This window comes from Tamandua tetradactyla, chromosome 20, assembly GCF_023851605.1.
Source record: "Tamandua tetradactyla isolate mTamTet1 chromosome 20, mTamTet1.pri, whole genome shotgun sequence".
Taxonomy (NCBI): domain Eukaryota; kingdom Metazoa; phylum Chordata; class Mammalia; order Pilosa; family Myrmecophagidae; genus Tamandua; species Tamandua tetradactyla.
In genome coordinates, this window is record NC_135346.1 from 36,361,979 (window position 1) to 36,375,983 (window position 14,005).

A 14,005-nucleotide genomic window follows, 5' to 3' on the forward strand; every position below is an offset into this window, starting at 1 on the left:
GCTGCTTTGGAGCTTAGACACATCTTCCCACCACTTAGCACAAACTCCAAATAGTCATTAGATTAAACTCTATTCCCGTTTCTCTATTAGCTTTCAGATTCAGGATGATTACACACATATTTCACAATACAGTTTTACACAGAATGCTAAGAACATTTTTCATATTTTACATAAGGACTTGGAATAAAATGGACCTTCTGTTACTATTCACACCACAGCACAGTCAAATTGAGCCTAAGTAGGTGCATTACAATGTGCATAACAGTCTAAAGGCTTAATCACAATAATCGGGGGAGGAAAAGAATGTGTAATTATATTTTACATAACTGACTGAAAAATACATTCAAGAAATAGTAAATAAAATTTAACATGTTTTCATGTGTCTAGAACTTGGTGGTGCCCGATTTGGATGGGTGATAACTATGTCCAAATAATCTCCTATTGGAAACTTCTGCAACTGCAGAGCTGTGGAATCATCAGTTCCCTTTCTGCCAGACATGGTGTTGCCAAATCTCCTGTACTCTGTAGTCTTTTCTTCTTCTTTTTTTTGCACGGGCAGCACCAGGAATTGAACCCAGGTCTTCAGCATGGCAGGTGAGAACTCAGCCTGTTGAGTCATTGTGGCCCTCCGTAGCCTTTTCTTTTAAGAGCAGTAAAAACAACTGCCAAATTGAAGATGTGCCCTTCTTTCTGGCTTATGGGAAGACTACTTTTACTAAATTAGTCAGTTCTTTCAAGGTTGCATCCAACCAAGCATAGATCTGCAGCTCACTGGAGGATGTGTTTTGGTGAGAGAGCTCATCATCCTGTGGTGGCAATTGTTAATGGTGCTGAAGATCTGCAGCAGCATTGGGCATGTCTACATCCGTTCGATCAACTTCTTGGGTTCCTCCTTTTTTTTTTTCTTCCCCATCCCTTCCTCAGTCATTGTACCCTTAGGCCACCTCCATTCATTGCAAATCTCGAACACTGCCACTATAAACAACCCTGTACAGATGTCCATTCATGTCCCCACTCTCAGTTTCTCCAGGTATATATCTAGCAACAAGGTTGCAAAATCATATGGTGACCCCACCACTAGCCTCCTATGGAAACACAACATTGCCCTTTCTGCAGGGGCTGTACTTCTCAGCTTCCCTACCAACAGTGAATAGGTATAATCTTTTTCCACATTTTCTCTAGCTCTTGTTTCTCCGTTCTTTTTTTTTAAGCTGTATGGCAAGGGTCACATCTCATTCTTTTTCCATGTGAGTATCCTGTTACTGTAGCACTGTTTGTTGAATTTTTGTGTTTGTCTTTTTGTTTGTTTTCTTGCTTGTTTTGTTTTTGGGAAGTGCTTGGGCTGGGAATTGAACCTGGATTTCTAGCATGGCAGGCAAGAATTTTACCACTGAACTACCCTTGCACCTCCTCTCTTTAATTCTTTTTTTTTTAAACATAACAATGTACAAACATGAACATTCTTACCATATGATCATTCCATTCTTGGTATATAATCAATAATTCACAATATTATCACATAGTTGTATATTCATCACCATGATCGTTTCTTAGAACATTTGCATCAATTCAGAAAAAGAAATAAAAAGAAGAAAGAAAAAAAAAACTCATACATACCATATCCCTTCCCCCTTCCTCTCATTGACCTCTGGTATTTCCATCTACCCAGTATATTTTAGCCTCTGTTTCCCCTATTTTTTTCTATACCTTTCTATGAAAGGGATTATCTCTCCCTTTCATTGATCACTAGCATTTCAACCTACTAAATTTATTTTAACATTTGTTCCCCCTATTATTTATTTATTTTTAATCCCTATGTTTTACTCATCTGTCCATACTATAGATAAAAGGAGCATCAGACACAAGGTTTTCACAATCACATAGTCACATTTCAAAAGCTTTATCATTATACAATCATCTTCAAGAAACATGGCTACTGGAACACAGCTCTACATTTTCAGGCACCTGAAATGTGCATGTTTGGGTTCTTCTTAGTTTCTTCCTGGGTAATGTGCAACTCCACCACCATCTTCCTCCTATAACCTGCCCTGGTTGACTATTTTTTTGTATACTGCATGGCAGGGTCACATTTCACTATTTTTCCATATAAGTATTCTGTTTTTGCAGTACCATTTGTTGAATTTTACTTGTTTGTTTGTTTGTTTTGGGAAGTGCTTCAACTGGGAATCGAACCTGGGTCTCCCACATAGCGGGTGAGGATTCTACCAGTGAACTACCGTTGCACCTCACCTCTGGTTGACTTTTTTGAGGCAAAGTTCAAGCTGATTCTTCTCTCTCCTTATTACATGGACTGTTGGTGGTTGAAGAAGCAAAGGCAGACATCAAATGACCCATGCAGCAGTCTCCAAGCCACTGGAGGTCAATGCCAACCTTACAAAGTGATTGAAAGCTGAAGGATTTGAAAACATCACCTGGGTTTGGTTCACAACTCTTCGATCAGCTGTTATTTTTGAGTTACACCTTATTAACCTCCTGTACCTATAAGAAATATAGAGTGTTTTGGTTTGCTAATGCTGCTGGAATGCAATATAACAGAAATGGATTGGCTTTTATAAAGGGGATTTATTAAGTTACAAGTTTACAGTTCTAAAGCCATAAATATGTCCAAATTAAGGTACCAGCAAGAGGATACCTTCACTCAAGAAAGGCTGATCATGTTAGGGTTTTCTCTGTCACATGGGAAGGCAAATGGTGATGTCTGTTGTCCTTCTCTCCCAGCTTCTGGGTTCAAATGGCTTTCTTAGGTCGTTCTGGCCTCTCCTGGAGTGTGCTTTGCCTTCATCTCCAAATGTTGGTGTCTGAACTTTCTCCAAAATATTCTCCTTTTAAAAGATTCTAGTAAGCTAACTAAAACCCGCCTCGAATGGGCTAGGTCACGTTTCCATGGAAATAACCTAATCAAAGTTCCTATCCAACAATAGGTTTTCCCCCCTTAAGACTGGGTTAAAAGAACATGGATTTTCTGGGGTAAGGAACAGTCTTCAACTAGCACACAGAGGTTTTACAAACTCATATTTTTGATGCAAAGTTAAGATGTTTGGTTGTATATCACAGTCAATAAGACTTTTTATGACTAGCACAAAATGTGGTTAATGATTTAATTAAAGTTGGTTGTATGCTACTTGAAGGAGTTTTTACTGAGATAAAGGTCATAGTGATAATGATCGGTGATGATGATCTTAATAGACCATTATTATTACTCTCTACTATATTTCAAGGTGATTAATTAAAAATGCATGTGGCAGCTGTGAGGATGTACCTCTGAGACCTCTGGCTGTGGAGAGCATAATTAGCCCCAGAGGCTATGCTCTGATACCTTCTTGCCAACAACCTGCTTTCCGTGGGCTCTTCCCAGCCTGTGAATGAGTGTGGAAGGGATACTAAGGAAGCCCATTCCTGAGAGATGCTGGATGCTCCTGATGGCCTGTTGAACTTTCCTTAGAACTGTATTGCAATCTAGGATGCTTCCACCCTGTCTTACTTCCTTTTCTCTCTCCTTCACCTGGGGTCAGATCTGTTTCTAGTCTGATAGCTCTCTCAGTCTTTCCCTGCTCCTTCCCTATTTTTTCTCACAGATGTTTTCCCTAATAAATTTCTTGCATGTTTAATTCTGACTTGGCCTCTGCTTTTCAGAGGATCCTGAGTAATGCAGTCCCATTTAATTTTCATAGTAATTGTGCAAGGCAGATATTATCCCTATGTTCCAGATGAGAAAACTGGTCACAGAGATGTTAAGTAACCATATCAAATCAGCTAGTAAATGACTGAGCCAGAACTCATACCCAGGTCTGTGTGACTCTACAGATCTTGCTTTTACCTTTTAATAACAATCGATGAATCTAGATATGAGCTTCAGAAAGCCAAAGGCAATTTCCCAAACCAAAGGGCCACCACAGGGAGGATGCTGGGAATAGGTGCCCCAGAACTGAGGGGTTCTTCCCGGAAAAAAGCCCTCAAAAGTAATTGCTTCTCTACCTGTTCCTGTACCAAGTATTCTTTACATATTGTAGTGTTACAGTGCTAAGTCCTTTATATAACGTTACTTAATTTAGTCCATACCAGAACCATAAGAGAGAAATACTATTATTTTCTCCATTTTAAAAATCAAGTGAAGACTGTTTATTAAGGAGAAAATGATTTATGGGTGTATTTCTTAGAAGCTGGAAGGACAAGGGAATAGATACATCTAATGAATGATGGGCAATCATTGAGGAGAGCACTCTTGACAGCACAGTCACAGTGTGACTGTCTTGGTTTTTCCAAATCTTACAAGAGATCAGTCAGCTCAGTCATTCATTCACTAATTCATTCACTCAGACACTTATTAAGCAATAGGTGATCATTGAACAAGTGATTCTGATGACGTACAATTTGTAGATCCACTGATGTGGTCAAACTTCTCTGTTTGAGAAGCTAATACATGGAATATCCCTCTTCAGATGTCACACAGCAGATTATTGGCAACCCAGGGAAATCTTAGGACTATGAATCTCAGTCTGGTTTTCTTCACAGTTTAATGCTTCTTTAAGCTGACTGGCTAAAACACACACACACTTGGTTGAGGCTACCAGTGGTTGGCTTGTGCTCATGGGAATTAATTCAATTCCCATAGTTGCATCCCTACTATCTGAACCTGTGCTCCTTTAGGTCAGGGACTGTGCCTTGTTCACTGTGTTATCCCCAGCACTGGCACATATGACTTCTCAAACTTTAGGTTAGTGAACAAATGAATTAAATGGACAGCAGTATAAGGCTCCCTGGGAGATTAAGGAAAATGGTCAGCTATGGTTATTACAGTGGGTCGGATCACAGGATCTGGAGTCAGGCCTGGATTCGTGCCTGGTGGTGTGACCTTGAGCAAGATGTGTAACCCCCCTGTGCCTCAATTTCCCTTATCTGCAACACAGGAATAATAGTGGGTGTGACTGCATGGGTTGGTTGTAAAGATTAAATGTGATAGTGTTTATAAAGGGTTTAGTTTAATGCTTCAGACTGTTTTAAGAGCTCAGTAAGTATCACTTGTTGATTTTCTTATTATCTCTTTGAATGTATAGGGAACCATTAAATCACAGAAGATTCCACCATAAGTTTCAGGGTTTAAAGAATAACTCAAAGAGGAAAGAGATTACATGCTGTTTTAGTTTGCTAATACTGCCAGAATGCAATATACCAGAAATGGATTGGCTCTTATAAAGGGGATTTATTAAGTTACAAGTTCATAGTTCTAAGGCCATAAAAATGTTCCAACTAAGGCATCCAGAGAAAGATACTTTAACTCAAGAAGAAAGGCTGATATCTGTTACATGAGAAGGCATGTGGCTGACATCTGCTTGTCCTTGTTCCTTGTTCTGTTGGTTCCAGCTTCTTATTCCAGTGGCTTCCTCCCTAAAGTATCTGTGGGTCTTGACTTAGCTGATCCAGGACAAAATTATGGATTTCATCACTTAGCATCTCCCAGGGCTGGAGATTTCTTCTCTTCAGGTTCTGCTATTTATGTGAGTCCTTGCTTAGTACCCAGACTACATCTATTGGCACTTGAAACATCTCCAAATGTCTGCATCTCTATTGACTTTGAAGCAACTGTGTTTTCTCCAATATGTTTCCCCTTTTAAAGGACACCAGTAAGCTAAAGACCCACCTTGAATGGTTAGAGTCACATCTCCATCTAATCAATAGGCCATGTCCACAACTGGATGCATCACATTTCCATGGAAATTATCTAATCGATAGGCCATGTTGACAACTGAGTGGGTCAGTCTTCATGGAAACAAGCTAATCAAAGGTTCCACCATAAACAATAGATCTGGCCCCATGATATTGGCTCAGGATTGAAAGATGATGCTTTTCTGGGGTACATAAGAGTTTTAAACCAGAACACATGCATTGAGATGTTTGGGGAAGGTTTTCAGAGGAGAAAGCACTCAAGTTGTTTTGTTTTCCACCTTGCACCAATTAGTTTTAATCAGTAACCAACACAAAGCATTCTAGGACAGATTCCATATTATTATCTCCTACATCAACATTTATTGCATTAATAACATTTCTAGCAAAAACAAGTGACAAGTTCAATAACTGAATTCACATTGACAGGTTTCATTTGGACCCATTAGCCAATTTGGAAAAAAGCCATATTGATCAAAGGGATTAAAAATAAAAGCACCTTTTCCTTGTTACATACAGTATTTTAACATAGTGGTTCTAAAATTCCAAGCAGATGTCAGGTGCAGAAATCTTAATTGCAAGACTCTTGTCTTAAGACTATGAAATGGAGGTGTCTCTTACATTTTGTTTTTAGTCATGTATGCAGTTATTTTGAAATCACATGCTTTAACCTATTGGCAGGAAGCTGAAAATAACATTTGTGAGAATTATACTCCACAGTAATTACCTGTGTACTTAAAGTCTGAAGTCTTATGTTACTGGTTTTGAGGGGTGGTCAAGATTTTCCTGGAGTGGAGTCCTGGCGATGCTACTGGCATGAACAGAGGTGTGACAGTGACACTGCACCTGGCATTTTAGAGAGACATGAATGAGGTATCTTGCCCATCACGCAGGGCAGTGAGGGCAGTGACCGTGTTGGGCAGAGACTTTAAGCCCATTCAGAAGGCAGAGGTATTGAGATCTGTTCCTGGAAGAAATGAGAAGCTATTGAGCTGCTTTCAGCACCACTAGGAAATCTTACAAGTCATTTCCTTTGACCTAAAAGTACAGTATGAGTTTCATCTCTTCAGAACTGGAAAAGGGTCCTCTTTTCTTAAAATACCCTTGTTTTTGAAGTTGGTGTTTGGTTAAAGGGTGACCAGAATATTTCAAAGGGATGATTCAGCCACCTCAAGGATTTATTTCTTCTGTTTTCTCTTCCTTTTCTCCCCTGAAACACTGGGTTTCCTACTGCAGGCTTAGGATGAGGTACAGAAATAGGCTCACAATGTGAATTATATATTCAAGGCTAACCAGACACTATCTGTCGAGAAGACGCTCTGATGTTCAAGGCTGTTTTTTGAGTTATGGGCATATTCCTGCTTCCACTGAGTTTGTCAACAGAATCAACCTCCAGTTCCCAGGATTCACAGACACATCGTTCAAAGCATTGGCTGTGCATTCATCAGCCCCCCTCCTTATAAGACAATTCCTACAGTTTCAGCTGCTTGCGGTGCACTGGAGGGTGGTATTTCTGAAAGGGGAAACTGTTCACTGTTGCTGGAATGTACTTCCCCTATTCCCTTGTGTACTTTATGTGTCGATCCTTTTTCACAGTGGCTCACGCTACTCATCAAGTTTCTGACAGCACCATCCGTCACTGTAAAAGGCCAGCGTGCGTGGCATTTTTTTTTTTTTTTTTTAAGATTGGTTTGTTTCTTTCAGGTCAGTGGGGGAGAGTATAAGTCTGAGGAGTGAATGTCTCCTATACATCACTTCTATCCATTCTCCTCAGTACTGTGGAATGTTAAGCTTTAAAAGGAAGTGAAGAAATCTTTTAGTTTATCTTTCTGTCTCAACCTAGGATTCGCTAGAAGGGGCACATAAAACAAGGCTGTGCTGAGTATCTACTTGGCAACCCACCAGGGTTTGTATTAGATGCGGGGGATGCAGGGGCCCACAAGAAATGATTTGCTAACCGAGCCCTCACTCACAGAGGATTGGAGGAGAATTGTAAACCAGATATAAGTAAGATGGTATAAGGGCTCTAATAGAAGTGAGTACAGCAGAGGTGGAGGCCATCCCCTATTTCATAGATGTATTAACTTTTTTTTTTTTTAACTATCCTGTTTTCCATTTAGGCGACATACCTCTGTTTTTCAAATTTTAATACTCATAATCTGGAAAAGAAATTTCTGTTTCACTCTGTTCCTTTAACATTGAGAACTCATGAATGAAATTTAGAATTTCTCTCACTAATAACAATTCTGTGAATTGGGACAGAATCTTATCTCAAGTCACTTTTCCTCCCGATGGGACTGTACGAGTGACTTGACAAATGTTAGCCCTATTTATGGATGGGGAAAGTAAGGTACAGGATGGTCAGATCTCTGAGTGCCCCCATATATCAGCAAAGGTAGATGCTGATTTGTTAAAACTCTCACAGGAGACAAGAGGGTGTGTGATAAAGCAGCCAGGCTGAGGAATTAGAACAACTTGGTTGGCAATTTCTCTTCTGACTTTTACCTGCCCTGCAATTTTGGGCAATTTCCCCAACTTTTCTATGTTTCTATTTTCTCACCTGTCAAGTAGAATAATAATATTCCTTTGTGCATTTGCTTTGAGGAATAAATATCAAGGCATAACTAAAGCATTGGATACAATGACTGGGCACAATACATGCTTAATTAAGAGCAGTCCTTAGTCTTATCAGGAAACACTGGTCTCCTCATTCTCACATCAGTGTCTTGTCCTCCATACTCTGCGGTGTCCCTTACTTTTGTCATGGTTGTAGCTGTGACATGGGGAATGCTTCCAGGGGTGCGGTAAAGGGAGAGGGGCAGTTTTGGTTTTGGAGTTACCATTTTGCACAAGGCAGTAGAGCCTGGTGATGCGGAGAAAGTGCTCTGGAGTTCAGCTTTAGCCCAACCAACATCTCCGAGCTTCAGTCCCTTCAGCTATGAGGTAGGGCTAGCAGGCTTATCTCACAACAGAGTTTTGTAGGCATTAAATGAGATGAAGTTTGTAAAGTCTGGGCACCAGGCTGGGTAGATACTATGAGCTCAGGAAAAGGTAGCTGTGGTTAGTACTATTATTCTTATCATCATATCTTGAATTTTATTTACACCTTCCGTTGACTGCCATGGGAAGACAGTACTAATTTCCTTTCAGACTCATGTAAAACAGGAAGCAAGATTTGGGTCAGGCTCATGGGTATCAATAAAAGGATGCCAATCAGAATTTCACATTCAAACACCATAGGACTGAGTGCCCTGCCTGCACCTCCCCAGAGGACCTGTTAGTGCCTTCACTGCACATTCTGGGGTGAGGCCTTCCCTCCAAGGGAGGAACATTTTGTACGAAAAAAAAAAACACAACATCAAATTCTTCTGTCCTGTGGCATTTTCACCTACTGCCAGGTGCTACCTGGCATGTAGCTTTGATTGACAAGATTACTAATCCATTATAATCATATTTTCATAATTAGTCCCTGCGAGGCCCAGCTAGCTGCTTTTGCCCAGGTAAACTCCTGCCTGCTGCAGAGTGTTTTCACCAACTGTCATCTCCCCAGGAGGGAGCTGTCGGTCTAGCACCCACAGCTGTTCTAAAGAATTGCTTTTGTATTCTTCCTGATCTTTCCATTTTGGTCTTTAGCTACCAGGAATCCTCGCTTGGTTAAAAGTTACAATTATTGACTCCAGACCCGAATGGATACCGGAAATTGCTTTAGTTTTTCCATTTTCCTGATCACACACTGCTGTTTCCCCTTCTATAGCTCCTTCCCTTATATCCTACCCTTCTCCCCCCCCCACCCCCCATCCCCAAATCCCTGCAGCATGGATGAGGGGAAGCTTCAAAGACAATTCTGAATAAAAGAACACAGAGCATGACATCAATTATTTACGAGGCAAAGTTTTGGCATGCACAGGGGCCTTCCCTGCTTGTTTCTTGCCTGCATGGACCACTGTGGCTACCAAGGCTGGGTGAATCTCAGCCTGTCTTCTGTGCTCTGGCCTTTCTCTGATCCAGCAAAGGATGCCAGGTACTCACTGAGTCCTTGCCATAGGCCAGGCACCATGCTAAAGCCCTCCTACCTTTCATTTTATTTAATTCTTGCAACAGCCTTAGAATGTAAGTACTAGCTGTTCTCTCCAGGTCACAAAGAAGGAGCAGATACACAGGTGGCTTGCCTCAGGTCCCTTGACTAGAAGGCGACAGGCATTGGACTTGGCTGGGTCTGCTGAGAGCTGGTGGTAGTAACCACCATGCCGCATACTATCTGTCCAATGAGAACGAGAGGTACCAGGAACCTGTATTACGAGGGAGGAGGAGGAAGTGGTATCTTTGAAGAGACAGGACTCAGAAGTTTTCATGGAGGGGGCGGCATTTGAGATATAGGGAGACTCTGGAGTCTTTGTGTAAATGGAGATGTGTTTTCTCTGAGCCATGGGCAGGGCTGGAATTGGGAACAGCTATAGGACTAGCACAAGAGTATGTGGTCTCTGTCACTGGGCTCAGGAACCTTCGAATCCTTTGGGCTTGTGGCCCCATATTCTTCAACCCAGGGCTCTCCTGACATCATTTCAAAAATTAAAGCCAGAGTATCACTGGCTCCTGTTCTCACCCACAAAAGCCACTCAACTATTTTGGGGATCTTGTACTAGTATATCACCAGCTGCCTAAGTTACCTTTACATAGGTGATGGGAAGGAATTTAATTATGATAGCTTGGATCCTGTTAGTTACTGTGTATTTGCTAATATTTGTGGAGTCTGCTAAGTGTTTTATGTTTATTATCTCATTTAATCCTTTCACTCTTGCTGGGAGGTAGGCATTATTGTGCCCATTTTACTGGTGAAGAAACTGAGGCTTGACAAAGCTAAGAAACTTGGCCAAATAGATAGTGAATGGTGGAGCCAGATTTGGACATGGATAGAAGTTCATACTTTTAGCATTGTTTATTATATGAATTGTGTGGGGGCTGTAAGGAAGAGAATCTTCCTTTCTTTCTCAGCAAAGACAGAAATCTTCTTCTGTTCTACATGTAATGCTTGCATTATTAATGTAATAACTTTTCAAACTTAGTTTTAAAGTCCTAGGTGATCACCCCTAGATTAAGTTTGCACTCGCTGGGTTGAGCTGATAAACTGGCCTCTGGAAAGCATATGTGGAGTGAGTTGCTACACAATGCGTTGTGAGAACATAGGCTCAGGCACAACAGAAACTTTCAGCAAATGAATGCTTTATTACTTAATAGCGCAAAGGATCCAGGGAACGGGGGAGAGGCCCCACCACGGCAGATTTCCCAGGGAGGCCAACTGCCGGTCTCAGTGAGTGGAGGGCAGCACCGCCTGTTCCACTTGTTGGAGAGGAGAGAAAAATCTCTGCTGTTAAGGGTGGAGTATTTATACTACCTGGGGGTGGGGGTTGGGCTTGTCACTGAGAGTTCCTATAGGCCTTTTCTTTAGACCTAACATCTACCTAGGGCTGTAGAATGGAGATACTGAAACATCTGTGCACAACAGAAAAGGAAGAGGGGGTAGCTTAGAGGGCTGAGAGATGGTTGCTAGGTGTGCCCTGACTTCTCCAGCAACTTACCCGTTGTCTGGTTTTCAGAAGGTTGCAATTACATTAAGAGGAAAATCCCACTGTGATTCCTTGGCTGGACTCACAGTGAAATACACAGACCCCAATATTAAAATTCTCTAGGGAAGGGCTCTAATTACATCCCACCAAGCTGCCTAGGCATACACGTGTGTGCATAGTGAATTCATTTTAGGCAAAAAATGCATTGTCTTCTCCATAGGGGCTATGGAACTCGAGCTCAAGGCATCACTTTGTTGAGAAGATGTGGATATTCACATCACCTGAATTTTTCTAACAGGGAGATAAGCCCAACAGCAAACATTTAGGAAACTAAGGTTGACAGTTTCTTAGCTTTGGTTTGTTTTTGAATACTATGCCTCTTTGGGACTGTGTTCAGAATATGTACTCAAAAAGAACTATTTCCTTACAATTTCAAATGATCCCAGACTATAACCATAGAGGTTTAGATGGTCAAGGAACTAAAATGCCACAATAACCTGGATTACGTTTGTATTTATGTGTTGCTTTATCATACAGTATAAGGGAAGCCATTTAGGAGTAACTGTTTACCTTTTGCTGCCTCTTGCCCCCCTTCTAACTTGCATAATTTGTCCTCAAGTATTTTGTTTGAAGAGATATTCTGATGTGCTTATAAGTGATCTCCTTATGTCTTTTGCTCTTGTCTTCACATCCCTCTATGATGTCCTCCCACTTCTGTTATTGTAGTAACCTTTTAAAAATCAAGCAAATTCAACAAAAATTCATTACAGTTCTATTATGTTCTAGACACTACACTAACATTGAGGGTCCCTGGGCTTATGGAGTCCCTAGAGAAGGGGACACGCATTAAACAAATACACCCTTGACGAATCATCTCTCTCCGGTGAAGAAGAGTCTTTCCCTTGTCTCCTTTGCCCAAAGCCATAAACCTAAGCAGAGATGTGTTCTCTGCTTAAAAGATCATGGGCCCCTTTTAAGCTGCATATTGTTGCCTGATCTCTAAATTAGCTACCTACACCTCTCAAAACCACTCTTCTAGTTTCAGCCTGCTCCGGATTGTTCAGACATGGACCCCATATGCAAGACTGGGGGAGGCAATGCTGTGGGCGCAGGTCAAGGGCAACAAGACCATGGGAGGACACCATACTCTCCTCTACTTGCCTGCATCTTCCCCTGTAGGAATCTTCACACACAGGAATGATGAGGCTCACCCCAAACTCTTTTATAGGTGTGCCTAGAATTTGGGCCTAAATTATGTGTTTTACACACACAATATTCTTTCAAGGTGAGTTTTAGAATCTCATGTGAAAGAGACTCTAAAAGTTTCAGGAGCATTCCATAAAGAAGAGGCAATTTGAAGCTCCAGCTAATTTGGTTGCTGAACTACATCAGGAGTGCTACTGGGATCCAGAGGATTACAGGAATAAGCTCCTTTGATACCATAATTCCTGAAATATTAATGAGCTATGTATGGAGATCCATCATGAAAGAATTATGAGTAAATTCTGTACTTCAGATTTTTTTGAGAGTTGGTGGGGTTTCTCACAAAGGCATGTCCCCTTTCTGTTGGAAATGCTCTCCCCCCAGAAATTTGCACACCTTGATTATTTGTTCTTAGCTCAACTGTCACCTCCTCAGAGAGACACATTCTAAATCCTCAAACTAGAGCCATCCCTCCATCCCACTCTGACATCTTTATCATATCATTTGGTATCAGTTTTAAATGACACTTATCATTGTCTGAAATACCTCAGCCAAAGCAAGCTAGAACAGGGACCTGAGAGAGGAGAGACGAGTACTGAAAAAATACCATGAAAGAGCCCTGAAATAACGATGGTTAATCAAGGTCAGGATGGCCTGTCCAGGACAGACAGCCTGCCTGGAGGCCCCCCCCGCCCCCGAATGTACTGTCTGTCATCAGGCACCATCCTGGAGAGAAGAAGGAAGGGTAGAAAGAACAGCCCTGAACAAGGAAGAGCGAGGGGAAGTATATAAAGCTAAACAAATGAAAGCAGATTGCTACAATGTTGCACTCTCTTATTTGTGAGAGTGCCCACATGTTTCTTCTCACTCCAGTACTAATAAGCTTTCTATCTGCTGCCTCAGTTTGGGCTGTGCCCTTAAGTTCTTTCTCCCAGCATGGCTAAGAACCTGGAAGCCAAATCTGGCAACAAGTTTTAAATGATACTTACCATTGTCTGAATTTATCTCATCTGTCTGTATCTGTACATCTGTCTGTCTGTCTGTCTATCTATTTACCTATCTATCTCCATCCATCCATCCATCTATCTAATTGATCTAACTAATCTATCATCCCTCTCCAGCTCCCCCACCCAACATATGTGCACACATACTCTGCAATAGTAGAATTCTTATCAGTCTTGTTTCTGTCACCTGAAATAATACCTAGTACATAGTAGGGATTTAATGAATGCTTGTTGAATGAATAAATGAATGTTTTTTTCCAGACTACTTACTAGATGACTGGAGGTATTAGGCATCTTAGACCAGTTTTCTCCCCCTTTGGAAGAAAACTAAGGACTGTGTCTAATTTGGCATCACATTCTACACAGGTGAGCCAGGGCACCAGGCCTGACATATTAATAACCTGGGAAACTGGCAGTCCCTGCTTTGTCAATTCTCTAGCCTCCATGACTAGTGAGTTGGGAAATGTTTGCCATTTCACTTCTCATCTCTTCCTTCATGGGCTATAGCAGCGATGCTGGAGGAAATTCTCTGAAGTTCTTTGAATACGCTGT

At 41.3% G+C, this 14,005-nt stretch overlaps 1 pseudogene; it reads right to left on the reverse strand.

Moving 5' to 3' along the window:
- Positions 1 to 364: 364 nt before the first annotated feature.
- On the reverse strand, positions 365 to 10,109 carry LOC143664321 (histone deacetylase complex subunit SAP18-like; annotated as a pseudogene).
- Positions 10,110 to 14,005: the final 3,896 nt, after the last annotated feature.